Below are 23,140 nucleotides of genomic sequence, written 5' to 3'. Positions count from 1 at the left end.
GTAGCAACACAACACTAACAACCATCAGTGTAGCAACAACACTAACAACCATCAGTGTAGCAACAACACTAACAACCATCAGTGTAGCAACAACACTAACAACCATCAGTGTAGCAACACAACACTAACAACCATCAGTGTAGCAACACAACACTAACAACCATCAGTGTAGCAACAACACTAACAACCATCAGTGTAGCAACAACACTAACAACCATCAGTGTAGCAACAACACTAACAACCATCAGTGTAGCAACACAACACTAACAACCATCAGTGTAGCAACACAACACTAATAACCATCAGTGTAGCAACACAACACTAACAACCATCAGTGTAGCAACAACACTAACAACCATCAGTGTAGCAACACAACACTAACAACCATCAGTGTAGCAACAACACTAACAACCATCAGTGAAGCAACAACACTAACAACCATCAGTGTAGCAACAACACTAACAACCATCAGTGTAGCAACACAACACTAACAACCATCAGTGTAGCAACACAACACTAACAACCATCAGTGTAGCAACAACACTAACAACCATCAGTGTAGCAACACAACACTATAACAACCATCAGTGTAGCAACAACACTAACAACCATCAGTGTAGCAACAACACTAACAACCATCAGTGTAGCAACACAACACTATAACAACCATCAGTGTAGCAACAACACTAACAACCATCAGTGTAGCAACAACACTAACAACCATCAGTGTAGCAACAACACTAACAACCATCAGTGTAGCAACAACACTAACAACCATCAGTGTAGCAACACAACACTAACAACCATCAGTGTAGCAACACAACACTAACAACCATCAGTGTAGCAACAACACTAACAACCATCAGTGTAGCAACAACACTAACAACCATCAGTGTAGCAACAACACTAACAACCATCAGTGTAGCAACAACACTAACAACCATCAGTGTAGCAACAACACTAACAACCATCAGTGTAGCAACAACACTAACAACCATCAGTGTAGCAACAACACTAACAACCATCAGTGTAGCAACACAACACTAACAACCATCAGTGTAGCAACAACACTAACAACCATCAGTGTAGCAACAACACTAACAACCATCAGTGTAGCAACAACACTAACAACCATCAGTGTAGCAACAACACTAACAACCATCAGTGTAGCAACACAACACTAACAACCATCAGTGTAGCAACACAACACTAACAACCATCAGTGTAGCAACAACACTAACAACCATCAGTGTAGCAACAACACTAACAACCATCAGTGTAGCAACAACACTAACAACCATCAGTGTAGCAACAACACTAACAACCATCAGTGTAGCAACACAACACTAACAACCATCAGTGTAGCAACAACACTAACAACCATCTGTGTAGCAACAACACTAACAACCATCAGTGTAGCAACAACACTAACAACCATCAGTGTAGCAACAACACTAACAACCATCAGTGTAGCAACACAACACTAACAACCATCAGTGTAGCAACACAATCAACACAAACAACCATCAACTACCACCACCACTACCACCGCCACTACCACCGCTACCACCATCCCCACCACTACCACAATAAACAACTACCACATCACTCGCAGTCTCAAGAACAGACACGATGGTTCCCTGGAGACCGGAAATCAATGAAACCAGACGATAAGATTGAGAAGCGGGGCCAGGAGCCATGACTCGACCCCTGCAAACGCAGGGGTCGAGTCATGGTATTATCACCACCTCCACTCGTTTCTCTTCCATCCTTATTCAAGACGAACAAAGGAAGAGGGAAAGGAAAGAGAGAAGTGAAGAACACAGGAATAGGAAGAAGAGAGGTGTAAAGAGGAACGCAGTAAGAGAAGTGGAGAGGAACACAGGAAGAGAAATGAAATATAGACGAAGGGTAATGTATAACAGAGACAGATGAGAAGGGTCGAGGCGGGAGCAACCTGGAAGAGAGGGCAGGTACCAGCAGGTCATCAATACCAGGTAGTGTGGCAGGGTACAGGTACAAGCAGGTACCTACCAGGTACCAGTGTTGACACCTGCACCTCAATACCAGGTCAACTCTGATAGGTCTTTTGGAATTCCTTTCTAACAATTTTCATAATATATTTATGTCTGGTGAACACGCATAGGGGAGGAGGAGAGAGGGAGAAAGAGAGGGGTGAGAGAGCAAGGTAAAGCAATGTGGAGGTGGAGGAATGTAGGGATAGAGAGAAGGGTAGAGGAATGTAGGTAGGTAGGGAGGGAGGAAGGAGGAAGCAGAAGACTGCAGGGAGGTAATGACAGAGGCAGGGGGCGCAGGGAGAGAAGGTTTGGGTGTTAGGGAGGAGTGGTCTTAAGGGCACTTAGAACAATAGAAAGGGGACAAAAGTGTTTCACAAGGGGGAGAGGGGATACCCTAAGCTTCTAAGGGATGGGAATCCATTAACGAGTCAGAGAGATGCCAGGTAGACTCCAGGTAGTGATCTAAGCTTTTTTTTCAACGTTTCACGCCGCTTTTTTCTACCCTTGGGTACCCCTCCCAAGGTGCCCAAGGACCGCTTGCCCCCGGTGGCACTAGACTAGAAGGTGGGGGCACGCGATTCTGGCTCTTGGGCACACCGCTGTAGATGCCAGGGTCGCCTGCCCCTGCTGGCACTAGACTAAAACGAGCGGGGTGTTAGGAGGCCCGGGAGGGGGAGGGCAGGGGGGTATTATGTTCCCAATATATACTTATTGTCACCAATAACACTGCCATGCTTTTATCACTGTTATTAGCGTTCACTGCCTTGGTGTCTGCCTGCCTACCTGCCTGCTCTGGTGCCTGGCAGGCTACCTGCCTACCTGCCTGCTCTGGTGCCTGGCAGGCTACCTGCCTACCTGCCTGCTCTGGTGCCTGGCAGGCTACCTGCCTACCTGCCTGCTCTGGTGCCTGGCAGGCTACCTGCCTACCTGCCTGCTCTGGTGCCTGGCAGGCTACCTGCCTACCTGCCTGCTCTGGTGCCTGGCAGGCTACCTGCCTGCTCTGGTGCCTGGCAGGCTACCTGCCTGCTCTGGTGCCTGGCAGGCTACCTGCCTGCTCTGGTGCCTGGCAGGCTACCTGCCTGCTCTGGTGCCTGGCAGGCTACCTGCCTACCTGCCTGCTCTGGTGCCTGGCAGGCTACCTGCCTACCTGCCTGCTCTGGTGCCTGGCAGGCTACCTGCCTACCTGCCTGCTCTGGTGCCTGGCAGACTACCTGCCTACCTGCCTGCTCTGGTGCCTGGCAGGCTACCTGCCTACCTGCCTGCTCTGGTGCCTGGCAGACTACCTGCCTACCTGCCTGCTCTGGTGCCTGGCAGGTTACCTGCCTACCTGCTCTGGTGCCTGGCAGGCTACCTGCCTACCTGCCTGCTCTGGTGCCTGGCAGACTACCTGCCTACCTGCTCTGGTGCCTGGCAGACTACCTGCCTACCTGCTCTGGTGCCTGGCAGGCTACCTGCCTGCTCTGGTGCCTGGCAGACTATCTGCCTACCTGCTCTGGTGCCTGGCAGACTACCTGCCTACCTGCTCTGGTGCCTGGCAGGTTACCTGCCTACCTGCTCTGGTGCCTGGCAGACTACCTGCCTACCTGCTCTGGTGCCTGGCAGACTACCTGCCTACCTGCTCTGGTGCCTGGCAGGTTACCTGCCTACCTGCTCTGGTGCCTGGCAGACTACCTGCCTACCTGCTCTGGTGCCTGGCAGACTACCTGCCTACCTGCTCTGGTGCCTGGCATGCTACCTGCCTGCTCTGGTGCCTGGCAGACTACCTGCCTACCTGCTCTGGTGCCTGGCAGGCTACCTGCCTACCTATCTTCAGCTTGCCTACTTTGTCTGCCGAGTATTTGTATTCACATTCAGAGCTCGAGGTTGCTAGCATGTGGAGCTTATACACGTGGTGATCAATACAGACTTGCCAGGTGTATGTGTGTGTGTGTACTCACCTAATTGTGGTTGCAGGGGTCGATTCATAGCTCCTGGTCCCGCCTCTTCACTGGTCGCTACTAGGTCACTCTATCCCTGCTCCATGAGCTTTATCATACCTTATCTTAAAGTAATGTATGGTTCCTGCCTCCACTACCTCACTTGCTAGGCTATTCCACTTCCTGACTACTCTATGACTGAAGAAATACTTTCTAACATCCCTCTGACTCATCTGGGTCTTCAACTTCCAATTCTGACCCCTTGTTTCTGTGTTCCATCTCTGGAGCATCCTGTCTCTGTCCACCTTGTCTATTCCACGCAGTATTTTGTATGTCGTTATCACGTCTCCCCTGACCCTCCTGTCCTCCAGTGTCGTCAGGCCGATTTCCTTCAACCTTTCTTCATAGGACATTCTCCTTAGCTCTGGAACTAACCTTGTCGCAAACCTTTGTGTGTGTGTGTTTACTCACCTAATTGTGGTTGCAGGGGTCGAAACTCAGCTCCTGGCCCCGTCTCTTCACTGATCGCTACTAGGTCCTCTCCCTCTGCTTCCTGAGCTTTGTCATACCTCTTCTTAAAACTATGTATGGCTCCTGCCGCCACTACTTCACTTGCTAGGCTATTCCACTTCCTGACGACTCTATGACTGAAGAAATACTTCCTAACGTCCCTGTGACTCGTCTGAGTCTTCAGCTTCCAGTTGTGACCCCTTGTTTCTGTGTCCCCTCTCTGGAACATCCTATCTCTGTCCACCTTGTCTATTCCCCGCAGTATCTTGTATGTCGTTATCATGTCTCCCCTGACCCTTCTATGTGTGTGTGTGTGTGTGTGTGTGTGTGTGTGTGTGTGTGTGTGTGTGTGTGTGTGTGTGTGTGTGTGTGTGTGTGTGCGTGTGCGTGCGTGTGCGTGTGCGTGTGTGTGTGTGTGTGTGTGTGTGTGTGCGCGCGTTCGCGCGTTGTGTACTTGCGTGGGTGCAAACTCCTGTGTTTGCAGGCGTTGATTCATAGCTCCTGGCACCGCTTCCACTGATCCCTGATGTTCAATGCCCGACCCTGCTGCCTGCGTGTGCACTCTCAGTCATGTGCTAGCGAGGGGAAAGAGGTTCGGCCACAGAAAGACCTTTTAAGCTATTGTCATTACTAGGTTTTCCACCTCAGTGGAGGTTCCTTGATACCGGTGATGGGTTCTTGATCCAGGGAATTGAGCCTGACCTCCCCTTCCACCAGGTCAGACAAAAATCAATATCCAACAAGACTCAAACTCTGGAACATTAAGGGGCACCTCAGTTTCACTCGCTTCTAATATGTTATTTTTCCCACTATAATCTACCTTGTCCATAATTACTATCGCTTTGTCTGCTAAGTAAGGTGAAGTCCAGGATCTTTCCTTAATTCATGGTATAACTTAACAAATCTTTGAGGACAATTGTATTGCAGAAGTGTGAGCTCAGACCTCTGCAACACAACTGTCTGCAGGGCCCAGAGACGTGCAATCTCCTTCCATTTCTGGAAGCAATTTGAGGCACGTCACCCCTGTTACTTTGATAAAGTTGAAGAGCAACACTCATTTCAAGAAGCAGGAAGAGGTATTCTGGTGAGTAGCAACCACAGAAGAGGTCACCTCAGCTGGACAAGAAGCGCTTGTCTACCTGTACAATTGTACCCCCGGGTGGAGGAGTGGAGGCACTGCGCTACCAGTGATTTCTTCTATGCGGGTGACAGTCACACCAACAGTTGCAGCAGCAGCAGCAGCTTGTCACAACCTCCGTGTTTATTTCAAAGTTCAGCAGTCGATGAACATGTTCTTGGTTCCAGCAGAGTATGGATGAACAATGGTCAATGGTCGACTTAAACCACGAACACATTGACCGCCTGCTTCCAAAGCTTTAATGAAGGTGATCAGATAAAATAACAAGGACTGTGAAATGTAACGATGTACCTACTAAACAGCAAGCAGAGTACTGAGTGCAGGGACCAAGCAGTATACACTCATCCTTACTGAGTGCAGAGACCCAGCAGTATACACTCATCCTTACTGAGTGCAGAGACCCAGCAGTATACACTCATCCTTACTGAGTGCAGAGACCCAGCAGTATACACTCATCCTTACTGAGTGCAGAGACCCAGCAGTATACACTCATCCTTACTGAGTGCAGAGACCCAGCAGTATACACTCATCCTTACTGAGTGCAGAGACCCAGCAGTATACACTCATCCTTACTGAGTGCAGAGACCCAGCAGTATACACTCATCCTTACTGAGTGCAGAGACCCAGCAGTATTCACTCATCCTTACTGAGTGCAGAGACCCAGCAGTATACACTCATCCTTACTGAGTGCAGGGACCCAGCAGTATACACTCATCCTTACTGAGTGCAGAGACCCAGCAGTATACACTCATCCTTACTGAGTGCAGGGACCCAGCAGTATACACTCATCCTTACTGACTGCAGAGACCCAGCAGTATACACTCATCCTTACTGAGTGCAGAGACCCAGCAGTATACACTCATCCTTACTGAGTGCAGAGACCCAGCAGTATACACTCATCCTTACTGAGTGCAGAGACCCAGCAGTATACACTCATCCTTACTGAGTGCAGAGACCCAGCAGTATACACTCATCCTTACTGAGTGCAGGGACCCAGCAGTATACACTCATCCTTACTGAGTGCAGAGACCCAGCAGTATACACTCATCCTTACTGAGTGCAGAGACCCAGCAGTATACACTCATCCTTACTGAGTGCAGGGACCCAGCAGTATACTCATCCTTACTGAGTGCAGAGACCCAGCAGTATACACTCATCCTTACTGAGTGCAGAGACCCAGCAGTATACACTCATCCTTACTGAGTGCAGAGACCCAGCAGTATACACTCATCCTTACTGAGTGCAGGGACCCAGCAGTATACACTCATCCTTGCTGAGTGCAGAGACCCAGCAGTATACACTCATCCTTACTGAGTGCAGGGACCCAGCAGTATACACTCATCCTTACTGAGTGCAGAGACCCAGCAGTATACACTCATCCTTACTGAGTGCAGAGACCCAGCAGTATACACTCATCCTTACTGAGTGCAGAGACCCAGCAGTATACACTCATCCTTACTGAGTGCAGGGACCCAGCAGTATACACTCATCCTTGCTGAGTGCAGAGACCCAGCAGTATACACTCATCCTTACTGAGTGCAGGGACCCAGCAGTATACACTCATCCTTACTGAGTGCAGAGACCCAGCAGTATACACTCATCCTTACTGAGTGCAGAGACCCAGCAGTATACACTCATCCTTACTGAGTGCAGAGACCCAGCAGTATACACTCATCCTTACTGAGTGCAGAGACCCAGCAGTATACACTCATCCTTACTGAGTGCAGAGACCCAGCAGTATACACTCATCCTTACTGAGTGCAGAGACCCAGCAGTATACACTCATCCTTACTGAGTGCAGGGACCCAGCAGTATACACTCATCCTTACTGAGTGCAGAGACCCAGCAGTATACACTCATCCTTACTGAGTGCAGAGACCCAGCAGTATACACTCATCCTTACTGAGTGCAGAGACCCAGCAGTATACACTCATCCTTACTGAGTGCAGAGACCCAGCAGTATACACTCATCCTTACTGAGTGCAGAGACCCAGCAGTATACACTCATCCTTACTGAGTGCAGGGACCCAGCAGTATACACTCATCCTTACTGAGTGCAGAGACCCAGCAGTATACACTCATCCTTACTGAGTGCAGAGACCCAGCAGTATACACTCATCCCTACTGAGTGCAGAGACCCAGCAGTATACACTCATCCTTACTGAGTGCAGGGACCCAGCAGTATACACTCATCCTTACTGAGTGCAGAGACCCAGCAGTATACACTCATCCTTACTGAGTGCAGAGACCCAGCAGTATACACTCAACCTTACTGAGTGCAGAGACCCAGCAGTATACACTCATCCTTACTGAGTGCAGAGACCCAGCAGTATACACTCAACCTTACTGAGTGCAGAGACCCAGCAGTATACACTCAACCTTACTGAGTGCAGAGACCCAGCAGTATACACTCATCCTTACTGAGTGCAGAGACCCAGCAGTATACACTCATCCTTACTGAGTGCAGAGACCCAGCAGTATACACTCATCCTTACTGAGTGCAGAGACCCAGCAGTATACACTCATCCTTACTGAGTGCAGAGACCCAGCAGTATACACTCATCCTTACTGAGTGCAGAGACCCAGCAGTATACACTCATCCTTACTGAGTGCAGAGACCCAGCAGTATACACTCATCCTTACTGAGTGCAGAGACCCAGCAGTATACACTCATCCTTACTGAGTGCAGAGACCCAGCAGTATACACTCAACCTTACTGAGTGCAGAGACCCAGCAGTATACACTCAACCTTACTGAGTGCAGAGACCCAGCAGTATACACTCATCCTTACTGAGTGCAGAGACCCAGCAGTATACACTCATCCTTACTGAGTGCAGAGACCCAGCAGTATACACTCATCCTTACTGAGTGCAGAGACCCAGCAGTATACACTCATCCTTACTGAGTGCAGAGACCCAGCAGTATACACTCATCCTTACTGAGTGCAGGGACTCAGCAGTATACACTCATCCTTACTGAGTGCAGAGACCCAGCAGTATACACTCATCCTTACTGAGTGCAGAGACCCAGCAGTATACACTCATCCTTACTGAGTGCAGAGACCCAGCAGTATACACTCAACCTTACTGAGTGCAGAGACCCAGCAGTATACACTCATCCATACTGAGTGCAGAGACCCAGCAGTATACACTCAACCTTACTGAGTGCAGAGACCCAGCAGTATACACTCAACCTTACTGAGTGCAGAGACCCAGCAGTATACACTCATCCTTACTGAGTGCAGAGACCCAGCAGTATACACTCATCCTTACTGAGTGCAGAGACCCAGCAGTATACACTCATCCTTACTGAGTGCAGGGACTCAGCAGTATACACTCATCCTTACTGAGTGCAGAGACCCAGCAGTATACACTCATCCTTACTGAGTGCAGAGACCCAGCAGTATACACTCATCCATACTGAGTGCAGAGACCCAGCAGTATACACTCATCCTTACTGAGTGCAGAGACCCAGCAGTATACACTCATCCTTACTGAGTGCAGAGACCCAGCAGTATACACTCATCCATACTGAGTGCAGAGACCCAGCAGTATACACTCATCCTTACTGAGTGCAGAGACCCAGCAGTATACACTCATCCTTACTGAGTGCAGAGACCCAGCAGTATACACTCATCCATACTGAGTGCAGAGACCCAGCAGTATACACTCATCCTTACTGAGTGCAGAGACCCAGCAGTATACACTCATCCTTACTGAGTGCAGAGACCCAGCAGTATACACTCATCCATACTGAGTGCAGAGACCCAGCAGTATACACTCATCCTTACTGAGTGCAGAGACCCAGCAGTATACACTCATCCTTACTGAGTGCAGAGACCCAGCAGTATACACTCATCCTTACTGAGTGCAGAGACCCAGCAGTATACACTCATCCTTACTGAGTGCAGAGACCCAGCAGTATACACTCATCCTTACTGAGTGCAGGGACTCAGCAGTATACACTCATCCTTACTGAGTGCAGGGACTCAGCAGTATACACTCATCCTTACTGAGTGCAGGGACTCAGCAGTATACACTCATCCTTACTGAGTGCAGGGACTCAGCAGTATACACTCATCCTTACTGAGTGCAGAGACCCAGCAGTATACACTCATCCTTACTGAGTGCAGGGACTCAGCAGTATACACTCATCCTTACTGAGTGCAGGGACTCAGCAGTATACACTCATCCTTACTGAGTGCAGAGACCCAGCAGTATACACTCATCCTTACTGAGTGCAGAGACCCAGCAGTATACACTCATCCTTACTGAGTGCAGAGACCCAGCAGTATACACTCATCCTTACTGAGTGCAGAGACCCAGCAGTATACACTCATCCTTACTGAGTGCAGAGACCCAGCAGTATACACTCATCCTTACTGAGTGCAGGGACCCAGCAGTATACACTCATCCTTACTGAGTGCAGAGACCCAGCAGTATACACTCATCCTTACTGAGTGCAGAGACCCAGCAGTATACACTCATCCTTACTGAGTGCAGGGACCCAGCAGTATACACTCATCCTTACTGAGTGCAGAGACCCAGCAGTATACACTCATCCTTACTGAGTGCAGAGACCCAGCAGTATACACTCATCCTTACTGAGTGCAGGGACCCAGCAGTATACACTCATCCTTACTGAGTGCAGGGACTCAGCAGTATACACTCATCCTTACTGAGTGCAGGGACCCAGCAGTATACACTCATCCTTACTGAGTGCAGAGACCCAGCAGTATACACTCATCCTTACTGAGTGCAGGGACCCAGCAGTATACACTCATCCTTACTGAGTGCAGAGACCCAGCAGTATACACTCATCCTTACTGAGTGCAGAGACCCAGCAGTATACACTCATCCTTACTGAGTGCAGAGACCCAGCAGTATACACTCATCCTTACTGAGTGCAGAGACCCAGCAGTATACACTCATCCTTACTGAGTGCAGAGACCCAGCAGTATACACTCATCCTTACTGAGTGCAGAGACCCAGCAGTATACACTCATCCTTACTGAGTGCAGAGACCCAGCAGTATACACTCATCCTTACTGAGTGCAGAGACCCAGCAGTATACATGGATGAACTTCCAGATGTCATACGTACGGTAAAAAAATAAAAAAATTATTTCTATCTGTTGTTCAGATTTAATATTGAAGTTGGTCAAAATACATGTGACATGCTTGTTATATACATAATACACTGTGACATGCTTGTTATATACATAATACACTGTGACATGCTTGTTATATACATAATACACTGTGACATGCTTGTTATATACATAATACACTGTGACATGCTTGTTATATACATAATACACTGTGACATGCTTGTTATATACATAATACACTGTGACATGCTTGTTATATACATAATACACTGTGACATGCTTGTTATATACATAATACACTGTGACATGCTTGTTATATACATAATACATGTGACATGCTTGTTATATACATAATACATGTGACATGCTTGTTATATACATAATACATGTGACATGCTTGTTATATACATAATACAGTTATTTACTGTGACTAGTGTCCGCCACAAACACAGTGATGAACAGCAGTATGTCCCCACATACACTCACTAATCACATTTTTTTGGGGGGGGCTAATATAGAAAATATGAGGGGTCCCGCGGGCACAATACGGAAACACTGTATCAACATCCGTAGTCCCAGAGTAACATCTTGCCAGAAAATATCAGAAACACTACTGGGACAAATGTGGAAAGTCCTCCAGAAGAAAATGGATATATGGGTCAGTGGGCCACTAGCAGCAACAGCCTGGTTGATCCAGCAAGCCTGGTTGATCCAGACAAGCCTGGCCCAGGGCCGGGTTCCGAGAATAGAAAAACTCTGGGAACTCCTCAAAGGTAATGTACTGCACCAACTCCTCCCGTCTCCATGTTGCTTATAACGTGACGTAAGTCTTTACCAATATAACACAGTAACAACAAATTCTGCTGCAACTAGTTCAAGGTTGAGTCACTTTACCTGCTAGGTTGACTGAACTACTGTGATATAAGTTAAGCTTGCACATGCACGCGCAACGAAGTCTGTTTGTTACAATGATTCACTCAACAGTCGTCAAGGTTTATATTGTAATAGAAAACGGAATTCGAGTTGAAACGGCTTGTGCTGTCCAAATTAAATGTTAAGGTAAATACATTCTCCATTCTCTCTCTCTCTCTCTCACACACACCATTCCTTCTCGCTCGAATTTTCCTCACTATCTCACCCACTCACACAATCATCTCGCCTCTCTCCCATGGTCGTCCTATGCCCCCCCCCACACCCCATGGCTCATCCTCGTAATTAAAGTCAGTATTTCACTGTTGCTAAGACTGTGGGATGGATGACCTAGACCAGCTTAAAAAAGTAATTATATGACTGTGCCGCAGACCCCGTTCCCTGGCTTCCCATTTATAGCCTCTGCTTCAAAATAATTCTGTTTTCTATATAATGTTTGACTTACTAGTGTTGTGGTAGGTTATACATGATTCATTTTTATTTAAAAAGTCGAACCTCTAGTCGACACAGAGTGAATCTTACACCTGGAACAACTACACACACACACACACACACACACACACACACACACACACACACACACACACACACACACACACACACACACACACACACACCTTTGATATGCCTTTGAAGATTTCCCGAGTCTTTCTACTCTCGTAGCGAGGCTCTGAACCAGCTTTGTATGCAGCAAACACCTTTACACCTGCACCAGATACACCTACATCAGCACCAGATACACCTATACGTGCACCAGACATACCTACACCCACACCAGACACCCCCACACCTGCACCAGACACCCCTACCAAACACACCTACACCTGCACCAGACACACCTACACCCACAGCAGATACTCCCATACCTGCACCTGACCACTCCCTGGCGCAGCCTACACTCCCCTACACCTGCAGCAGACACCCAGGTACTAGTGCCAAGGTGACCAGGAATACCCTACGCGTGTAGTGACCCTTGGCAAGTGTGCCAACGAACGCTGCCTTGCGTAATACCACACTGTACCATCCCTACCACACTTGTGAGTTTGTTAAGCAATATTTTGCGTACCACACTGTACCTTCACTACAACACTTGTAAGTTTGTTAAGTAATAGTTTGTGTACCACACTGTACCATCACTATCACACTTGAGAGTTTATTAAGTAATAGTTTGTGTACTACACTGTACCATCACTACCACACCTGTAAGTTTATTAAGTAATAGTTTGTGTACCACACTATACCATCACTACCACACTTGTGAGTTAAAGTAATAGTTTGTGTACCACACTGTACCATCACTACCACACTTGTGAGTTTAAGTAATAGTTTGTGTACCACACTATACCATCACTACCACACTTGTGAGTTAAAGTAATAGTTTGTGTACCACACTGTACCATCACTACCACACTTGTGAGTTTAAGTAATAGTTTGTGTACCACACTGTACCATCACTACCACACTTGTAAGTTTATTAAGTAATAGTTTGTGTACCACACTGTACCATCACTACCACACTTGTAAGTTTATTAAGTAATAGTTTGTGTACCACACTGTACCATCACTACCACACTTGTAAGTTTATTAAGGAATAGTTTGTGTACCACACTGTACCATCACTACCACACTTGTAAGTTTATTAAGGAATAGTTTGTGTACCACACTGTACCATCACTACCACACTTGTGAGTTTAAGTAATAGTTTTTGTACCACACTGTACCATCACTATCACACTTGTAAGTTTATTAAGTAATAGTTTGTGTACCACACTGTACCATCACTACCACACTTGAGAGTTTATTAAGTAATAGTTTGTGTACCACACTGTACCATCACTACCACACTTGTAAGTTTATTAAGTAATAGTTTGTGTACCACACTGTACCTTCACTACCACACTTCTATATCACTTAATTAAGTAATTAAACTGATAAAGCTTTTAATGGGCGAAACGTTTCCTCAATAAAGTAAAGGTCGCACACGTCTCAAATATAAATTACTAACATACCTCTTTCAATATAAATTTCTATCAACATGATTAAATTTATATACAAATAAAAACTATAAAATTCTTATAGTCTACGTAACTTATATTAAAATTTCCAGGATATTTTAACCGGAGGAAAATTTAACACAGGTTATAAAACAGTGATAATTTTCACTGTTAATAAATTTTAACATTACAATAACCTCTGATATATTGCTGCCTGCACTGTGTTGCCTGCACTGTGATGCCTGCACTGTGATGCCTGCACTGTGTTGCCTGCAGTGTGATGCCTGCACTGTGTTGCCTGCACTGTGTTGCCTGCACTGTGTTGCCTTCATTGTGATGCCTGCACTGTGTTGCCTGCACTGTGTTGCCTGCATTGTGATGTCTGCATTGTGTTGCCTGCACTGTGATGCCTGCACTGTGTTGCCTGCACTGTGATGCCTGCACTGTGTTGCCTGCACTGTGTTGCCTGCAGTGTGATGCCTGCACTGTGTTGCCTTCATTGTGATGCCTGCAGTGTGTTGCCTGCACTGTGATGCCTGCAGTGTGATGCCTGCACTGTGATGCCTGCACTGTGTTGCCTGCACTGTGTTGCCTGCTGTGTGATGCCTGCACTGTGTTGCCTGCACTGTGTTGCCTTCATTGTGATGCCTGCACTGTGTTGCCTGCACTGTGATGCCTGCACTGTGTTGCCTGCACTGTGATGCCTGCACTGTGTTGCCTGCACTGTGTTGCCTGCAGTGTAATGCCTGCACTGTGTTGCCTTCATTGCTATGCCTGCACTGTGTGGCCTGCATTGTGATGTCTGCATTGTGTTGCCTGCACTGTGATGCCTGCACTGTGTTGCCTGCATTGTGATGCCTGCACTGTGTTGCCTGCACTGTGATGCCTGCACTGTGTTGCCTGCAGTGTGATGCCTGCACTGTGTTGCCTGCACTGTGTTGCCTTCATTGTGATGCCTGCACTGTGTTGCCTGCATTGTGATGTCTGCATTGTGTTGCCTGCACTGTGATGCCTGCACTGTGTTGCCTGCACTGTGTTGCCTGCATTGTGTTGCCTGCACTGTGTTGCCTTCATTGTGATGCCTGCACTGCGTTTCCTGCACTGTGTTGCCTGCATTGTGATGCCTGCAGTGTTGCCTTCATTGTGATGCCTGCACTGTTGCCTGCACTGTGTTGCCTGCACTGTGTTGCCTGCATTGTGATGCCTGCACTGTGTTGCCGGCACTGTGTTGCTTGCACTGTGCTGCCTGCACTGTGTTGCCTGCATTGTGTTGCCTGCATTGTGATGCCTGCACTGTGCTGCCGGCAGTGTTGCTTGCACTGTGTTGCCTGCACTGTTTTGCCGGCATTGTGTTGCCTGCACTGTGTTGCCTGCATTGTGATGCCTGCACTGTGCTGCCGGCACTGTGTTGCTTGCACTGTGTTGCCTGCACTGTTTTGCCGGCACTGTGTTGCCTGCAATGTGTTGCCTGCACTGTGTTGCTTGCATTGTGATGCCTGCACTGTGCTGCCTGCACTGTGTTGCCTGCACTGTGCTGCCGGCAGTTGCAGGCATCAGCCTGCACTGTGTTGACTGCACTGTGCTACCGGCAGTTGCCTGCACTGTGTTGCCTGCATTGTTATGCCAGCACCGTGTTGCCTGCATTGTGATGCCTGTACTGTGTTGCCTGCATTGTTATGCCTGCACCGTGTTGCCTGCATTGTGATGCCTGCACTGTGTTGCTTGCACTGTGTTGCCTGCATTCTGATGCCTGCATTGTGATGCCTGCACTGTGTTGCCTGCACTGTATTGCCCGCACTGTGTTGCCTGCATTGTGATGCCTGCACTGTGTTGCCTGCACTGTATTGCCTGCACTGAGTTGCCTGCGTTGTGATGCCTGCACTGTGTTGCCTGCATTGTGATGCATGCACTGTGTTGCCTGCACTGTGCTACCTGCACTGTGCTGCCGGCACTGTGTTGCCTGCATTGTGATACCTGCACTGTGTTACCTGCACTGTGCTGCCTGCACTGTGTTGCCAGCGCTGTGCTGCTGGAACTGTGTTGCCTGCACTGTGCTGCCAGCACTGTGTTGCCTGCATTGTGATGCCTGCACTGTTACCTGTACTGTGCTGCCTGCACTGTGTTGCCTGCATTGTGATGCCTGCACTGTGTTGCCAGCACTGTGCTGCCGGCACTGTGTTGCCAGCGCTGTGCTGCTGGAACTGTGTTGCCTGCACTGTGCTGCCAGCACTGTGTTGCCTGCATTGTGATGCCTGCACTGTTACCTGTACTGTGCTGCCTGCACTGTGTTGCCTGCATTGTGATGCCTGCACTGTGTTGCCAGCACTGTGCTGCCGGCACTGTGTTGCCTGCACTGTGCTGCCTGCACTGAGTTACCTGCACTATGCTGCCTGCACTGTGCCACCTACACTGTGCTGCCTGCACTGTGTTGCCTGCACTGTGCTGCCTGCACTGTGTTGCCTGCACTGTGCTGCCTGCACTGTGTTACCTGCACTGTGCTGCTTGCACTGTTACCTGCACTGTGCTGCCTGCACTGTGCCACCTACACTGTGCTGCCTGCACTGTGTTGCCTGCACTGTGCTGCTTGCACTGTCTTACCTGCACTATGCTATCTGCACTGTGCCACCTACACTGTGCTGCTCGCACAGTGCTGCCTGCACTGTGCCACCTACACTGTGCTGTCTGCACTGTGTTGCCTGCACTGTGTTGCCTGCACTGTGCTGCCTGCACTGTATTACCTGCACTGTGCTGCTTGCACTGTGTTACCTGCACTATGCTGCCTGCACTGTGCCACCTACACTGTGCTGCTTGCACGGTGTTGCCTGCACTGTGTTGGCTGCACTTCGCTGCCGGCACTGTGTTGCCTGCACTGTGCTGCCGGCAGTGTTGCCTGCACTGTGCTGCCGGCAGTGTTGCCTGCACTGTGCTGCCTGCACTGTGTTACCTGCACTGTGCTGCTTGCACTGTTACATGCAGTGCTGCCGGCACTGTGCTGCCTGCACTGTGTTACCTGCACTGTGCTGCCTGCACTGTTACATGCACTGTGCTACCGGCACTGTGTTGCCTGCACTGTGCTACCGGCACTGTGTTACCTGCACTGTGCTGCTTGCACTGTTACATGCACTGTCTGCCTGCACTGTGTTACCTGCACTGTGCTGCTTGCACTGTGCTGCCTGCACTGTTACATGCACTGTGCTGCCGGTACTGTGCTGCCTGCACTGTGTTACCTGCACTGTGCTGCTTGCACTGTTACATGCACTGTGCTACCGGCACTGTATTGCCTGCAATGTGCTGCCTGCACTGTTACATGCACTGTGCTGCCGGCACTGTTGCCTGCACTGTGCTGCCGGCACTGTGTTACCTGCACTGTGCTGCCGGCACTGTGTTACCTGCACTGTGCTGCTTGCACTGTTACATGCACTGTGCTGCCTGCACTTTTACCTGCACTCTGCTGCTTGCACTGTGCTGCCTGCAGTTACATGCACTGTGCTGCCGGCACTGTGTTACCTACACTGTGCTACCCACATTGTGCCACCTACACTGTGCCACCTACACTATGCTGCTTGCATTGTGTTACCTACACTGTGCCACCTACACTATGCTGCTTGCATTGTGTTACCTACACTGTGCCACCTACACTATGCTGCTTGCATTGTGTTACCTACACTGTGCCACCTACACTATGCTGCTTGCATTGTTACCTACACTGTGCTACCTACACTATGCTGCTTGCATTGTGTTACCTACACTGTGCCACCTACACTGTGCTGCTTGCATTGTGTTACCTACACTGTGTCACCTACACTATGCTGCTTGCATTGTTACCTACACTGTGCCACCTACACTGTGCTGCTTGCATTGTTACCTACACTGTGCTGCTTGCATTGTGTTACCTACACTGTGCCACCTACACTATGCTGCTTGCATTGTGTTACCTACACCGTGCCACTTACACTGTGCTGCTTGCATTGTGTTACCTACACTGTGCCACCTACACTGTGCTGATTGCATTGTGTTACCTACACTGTGTCACCTACACTATGCTGCTTGCATTGTGCTACCTACACTGTGCCACCTACACTATGCTGCTTGCATTGTGTTACCTACACTGTGTCACCTACACTACGCTGCTTGCATTGTGTTACCTACACTGTGCCACCTACACTATGCTGCTTGCATTGTTACCTACACTGTGCTGCTTGCATTGTTACCTACACTGTGCCACCTACACTGTGCTGCTTGCATTGTTACCTACACTGTGCTGTTTGCATTGTGTTACCTACACTGTGCTGCTTGCATTGTGTTACCTACACTGTGCCACCTACACTGTGCTGATTGCATTGTGTTACCTACACTGTGTCACCTACACTATGCTGCTTGCATTGTGTTACCTACACTGTGTCACCTACACTATGCTGCTTGCATTGTGTTACCTACACTGTTCCACCTACACTATGCTGCTTGCACTGTGTTACCTACACTGTGATGCTTGCATTGTTACCTACACTATGCTGCTTGCATTGTGTTACTTACACTGTGCCACCTACACTGTGCTGCTTGCATTGTGTTACCTACACTGTGCTGCTTGCACTGTGTTACCTACACTGTGCCACCTACACTATGCTGCTTGCACTGTGTTACCTACACTGTGCTGCTTGCATTGTTACCTACACTATGCTGCTTGCATCGTGTTACTTACACTGTTCCACCTACACTATGCTGCTTGCATTGTGCTACCTACACTGTGCCACCTACACTGTGCTGCTTGCATTGTGTTACCTACACTGTGCCACCTACACTATGCTGCTTGCATTGTGTTACACTGTGCCACCTACACTGTGCTGCTTGCATTGTTACCTACACTGTGCCACCTACACTATGCTGCTTGCATTGTGTTACCTATACTGTGCCACCTACACTGTGCTGCTTGCATTGTGTTACCTACACTGTGCCACCTACACTATGCTGCTTGCATTGTGTTACCTACACTGTGCCACCTACACTATGCTGCTTGCATTGTTACCTACACTGTGCTGCTTGCATTGTGTTACCTACACTGTGCCACCTACACTATGCTGCTTGCATTGTGTTACCTACAGTGTGATGCTTGCATTGTGTTACCTACAGTGTGCTGCTTGCATTGTGTTACCTACACTGTACCACCTACACTATGCTGCTTGCATTGTGTCACCTACACTGTGCTGCTTGCATTGTGTTACCTACATTGTGCTACCTACATTGTGCCACCTACACTGTGCTGCTTGCATTGTTACCTACACTATGCTGCTTGCATTGTGTTACCTACACTGTGCTGCTTGCATTGTGTTACCTACACTGTGCTGCTTGCATTGTTACCTACACTGTGCCACCTACACTATGCTGCTTGCATTGTTACCTACACTGTGCTGCTTGCATTGTGTTACCTACACTGTGCTACCTACACTGTGCTGCTTGCACTGTGTTACCTACACTGTGCTGCTTGCACTGTGTTACCTACACTGTGCTGCTTGCACTGTGTTACCTACACTGTGCTGCTTGCATTGTGTTACCTACACTGTGCTGCTTGCATTGTTACCTATACTATGCTGCTTGCATTGTGTTACCTACACTGTGCTGCTTGCATTGTGTTACCTACACTGTGCCACCTACACTATGCTGCTTGCATTGTGCTACCTACACTGTGCCACCTACACTATGCTGCTTGCATTGTGTTACCTACACTGTGCCACCTACACTGTGCTGCTTGCACTGTGTTACCTACACTGTGCCACCTACCCTGTGCTGCTTGCATTGTGTTACCTACACTGTGCCACCTACACTGTGCCACCTACACTATGCTGCTTGCATTGTGTTACCTACACTGTGCTACCTACACTGTGCTGCTTGCACTGTGTTACCTACACTGTGCCACTTACACTGTGCTGCTTGCATTGTGTTACCTACACTGTGTCACCTACACTGTGCTACCTATACTGTGCTGCTTGCATTGTGTTACCTACACTGTGCCACCTACACTGTGCTGCTTGCATTGTGTTACCTACACTGTGTCACCTACACTGTGCTACCTATACTGTGCTGCTTGCATTGTGTTACCTACACTGTGCCACCTACACTGTGCTGCTTGCATTGTGTTACCTACACTGTGCCACCTACACTATGCTGCTTGCATTGTGTTACCTACACTGTGCCACCTACACTGTGCTGCTTGCACTGTGTTACCTACACTGTGCCACCTACACTGTGCTGCTTGCATTGTGTTACCTACACTGTGCCACCTACACTATGCTGCTTGCATTGTGTTACCTACACTGTGCCACCTACACTGTGCTGCTTGCATTGTGTTACCTACACTGTGCCACCTACACTGTGCTGCTTGCATTGTGTTACCTACACTGTGTCACCTACACTGTGCTACCTATACTGTGCTGCTTGCATTGTGTTACCTACACTGTGTCACCTACACTGTGCTACCTATACTGTGCTGCTTGCATTGTGTTACCTACACTGTGCTGCTTGCATTGTGTTACCTACACCGTGCCTCTTACACTGTGCTGCTTGCATTGTGTTACCTACACCGTGCCACCTACACTGTGCTGCTTGCATTGTGTTACCTACACTGTGTCACCTACACTGTGCTACCTATACTGTGCTGCTTGCATTGTGTTACCTACACTGTGCCACCTACACTGTGCTGCTTGCATTGTGTTACCTACACTGTGCCACCTACACTATGCTGCTTGCATTGTTACCTACACTGTGCCACCTACACTGTGCTGCTTGCATTGTTACCTACACTGTGCTGCTTGCATTGTGTTACCTACACTGTGCCACCTACACTGTGCTGCTTGCATTGTGTTACCTACACTGTGCCACCTACACTATGCTGCTTGCATTGTTACCTACACTGTGCCACCTACACTGTGCTGCTTGCATTGTGTTACCTACACTGTGCCACCTACACTGTGCTGCTTGCACTGTGTTACCTACACTGTGCTGCTTGCATTGTGTTACCTACACTGTGCCACCTACACTGTGCTGCTTGCACTGTGTTACCTACACTGTGCTGCTTGCATTGTGTTACCTACACTGTGCCACCTACACTGTGCTGCTTGCATTGTGTTACCTACACTGTGCCACCTACACTATGCTGCTTGCATTGTTACCTACACTGTGCCACCTACACTGTGCTGCTTGCATTGTGTTACCTACACTGTGCCACCTACACTGTGCTGCTTGCACTGTGTTACCTACACTGTGCTGCTTGCATTGTGTTACCTACACTGTGCCACCTACACTATGCTGCTTGCATTGTGTTACCTACACTGTGCCACATACACTGTGCTGCTTGCACTGTGTTACCTACACTGTGCCACCTACACTGTGCTGCTTGCATTGTGTTACCTACACTGTGCCACCTACACTATGCTGCTTTCATTGTGTTACCTACACTGTGCCACCTACACTGTGCTGCTTGCATTGTGTTACCTACACTGTGCCACCTACACTGTGCTGCTTGCATTGTGTTACCTACACTGTGTCACCTACACTGTGCTACCTATACTGTGCTGCTTGCATTGTGTTACCTACACTGTGTCACCTACACTGTGCTACCTATACTGTGCTGCTTGCATTGTGTTACCTACACTGTGCCACCTACACTGTGCTGCTTGCATTGTGTTACCTACACCGTGGCACTTACACTGTGCTGCTTGCATTGTGTTACCTACACCGTGCCACCTACACTGTGCTGCTTGCATTGTGTTACCTACACTGTGCCACCTACACTGTGCTGCTTGCATTGTGTTACCTACACCGTGCCACCTACACTGTGCTGCTTGCATTGTGTTACCTACACTGTGCCACCTACACTGTGCTGCTTGCATTGTGTTACCTACACCGTGCCACCTACACTGTGCTGCTTGCATTGTTACCTACACCGTGCCACTTACACTGTGCTGCTTGCATTGTGTTACCTACACTGTGCTGCTTGCATTGTGTTACCTACACTGTGCCACCTACACTGTGCTGCTTGCATTGTGTTACCTACACCGTGCCACCTACACTGTGCTGCTTGCATTGTGTTACCTACACTGTGCCACCTACACTGTGCTGCTTGCATTGTGTTACCTACACTGTGCTGCTTGCATTGTGTTACCTACACCGTGCCACTTACACTGTGCTGCTTGCATTGTGTTACCTACACCGTGCCACTTACACTGTGCTGCTTGCATTGTGTTACCTACACAGTGCCACTTACACTGTGCTGCTTGCATTGTTACCTACACCGTGCCACTTACACTGTGCTGCTTGCACTGTGTTACCTACACTGTGCCACCTACACTGTGCTGCTTGCATTGTGTTACCTACACCGTGCCACTTACACTATGCTGCCTGTTTGTTACATTCGCGAGTGTAAAACATTATACTAAGGGTAGTGCAGACACGTGAATGAATGATGCCTGGCACCGAAGCTGGCACTGAGGGATCTGGCCCTGAAGCTGGCACTGAGTTGGCACTGAGAGATCTGGCCCTGAAGCTGGCACTAAGATATCTCTACATCGTAATCATGTCTCACCTGTTTTCTCGCCTTTGTAAGGTCGTTAGATTCAGCTTTCAGTGTTGCCTAACGACTGACAAGTATCAGCTCCGTGGTAAGTCTTCTTGCAAATCACCCAACTTGTTGCTATAAAACCTTTATCACAGATTTTCTAACAGTGACCCACACATTTATAAAACACGTGATATTTCGTAATCTAGATGGAAGTAGACAGTACTCAATAGACAGCCTCGCTGAGGATTTCCAAGTCCTCTGTTTTCTGTCTCTCCCATGTACTCCCACATACTCCCTTACTGGTGGTACAGACTAGAGTACTGTCCTGATACAATGCTGGCTTCTGTACAAGTCTTCTTTATTTCGTTCTATAGAGGCAATTATTAGACTTGCCAGCCACTCGTGTTACCGGTGATGTGTGGCTGATGTGTGTCTCGTGCCACATACTGTGATACTGATGTGTGGTTGATGTGTGCCTCGTGCCACATACTGTGATACTGATGTGTGGCTGATGTGTGCCTCGTGCCACATACTGTGATACTGATGTGTGGTTTGATGTGTGCCTCGCGCCACATACTGTGATACTGATGTGTGGCTGATGTGTGCCTCGTGCCACATACTGTGATACTGATGTGTGGCTGATGTGTGCCTCGCGCCACATACTGTGATACTGATGTGTGGCTGATGTGTGCCTCGTGCCACATACTGTGATATTGATGTGTGGCTGATGTGTGCCTCGCGCCACATACTGTGATACTGATGTGTGGCTGATGTGTGCCTCGCGCCACATACTGTGATACTGATGTGTGGCTGATGTGTGCCTCGTGCCACATACTGTGATACTGATGTGTGGCTGATGTGTGCCTCGCGCCACATACTGTGATGTTTACCAGTTAATCCTCTGAGGTTTAAGATTCCAGCTGTCTCATTACCTGACTCTCTGTCATCACTGCCCTCTAGCTTCTACCATCATC

The sequence above is a fragment of the Cherax quadricarinatus genome, chromosome 30 (assembly GCF_038502225.1).
Source record: "Cherax quadricarinatus isolate ZL_2023a chromosome 30, ASM3850222v1, whole genome shotgun sequence".
Taxonomy (NCBI): Eukaryota; Metazoa; Arthropoda; class Malacostraca; order Decapoda; family Parastacidae; genus Cherax; species Cherax quadricarinatus.
The sequence above is the reverse complement of the archived record's forward strand: the minus strand, read 5'-3'. Positions refer to the sequence as shown.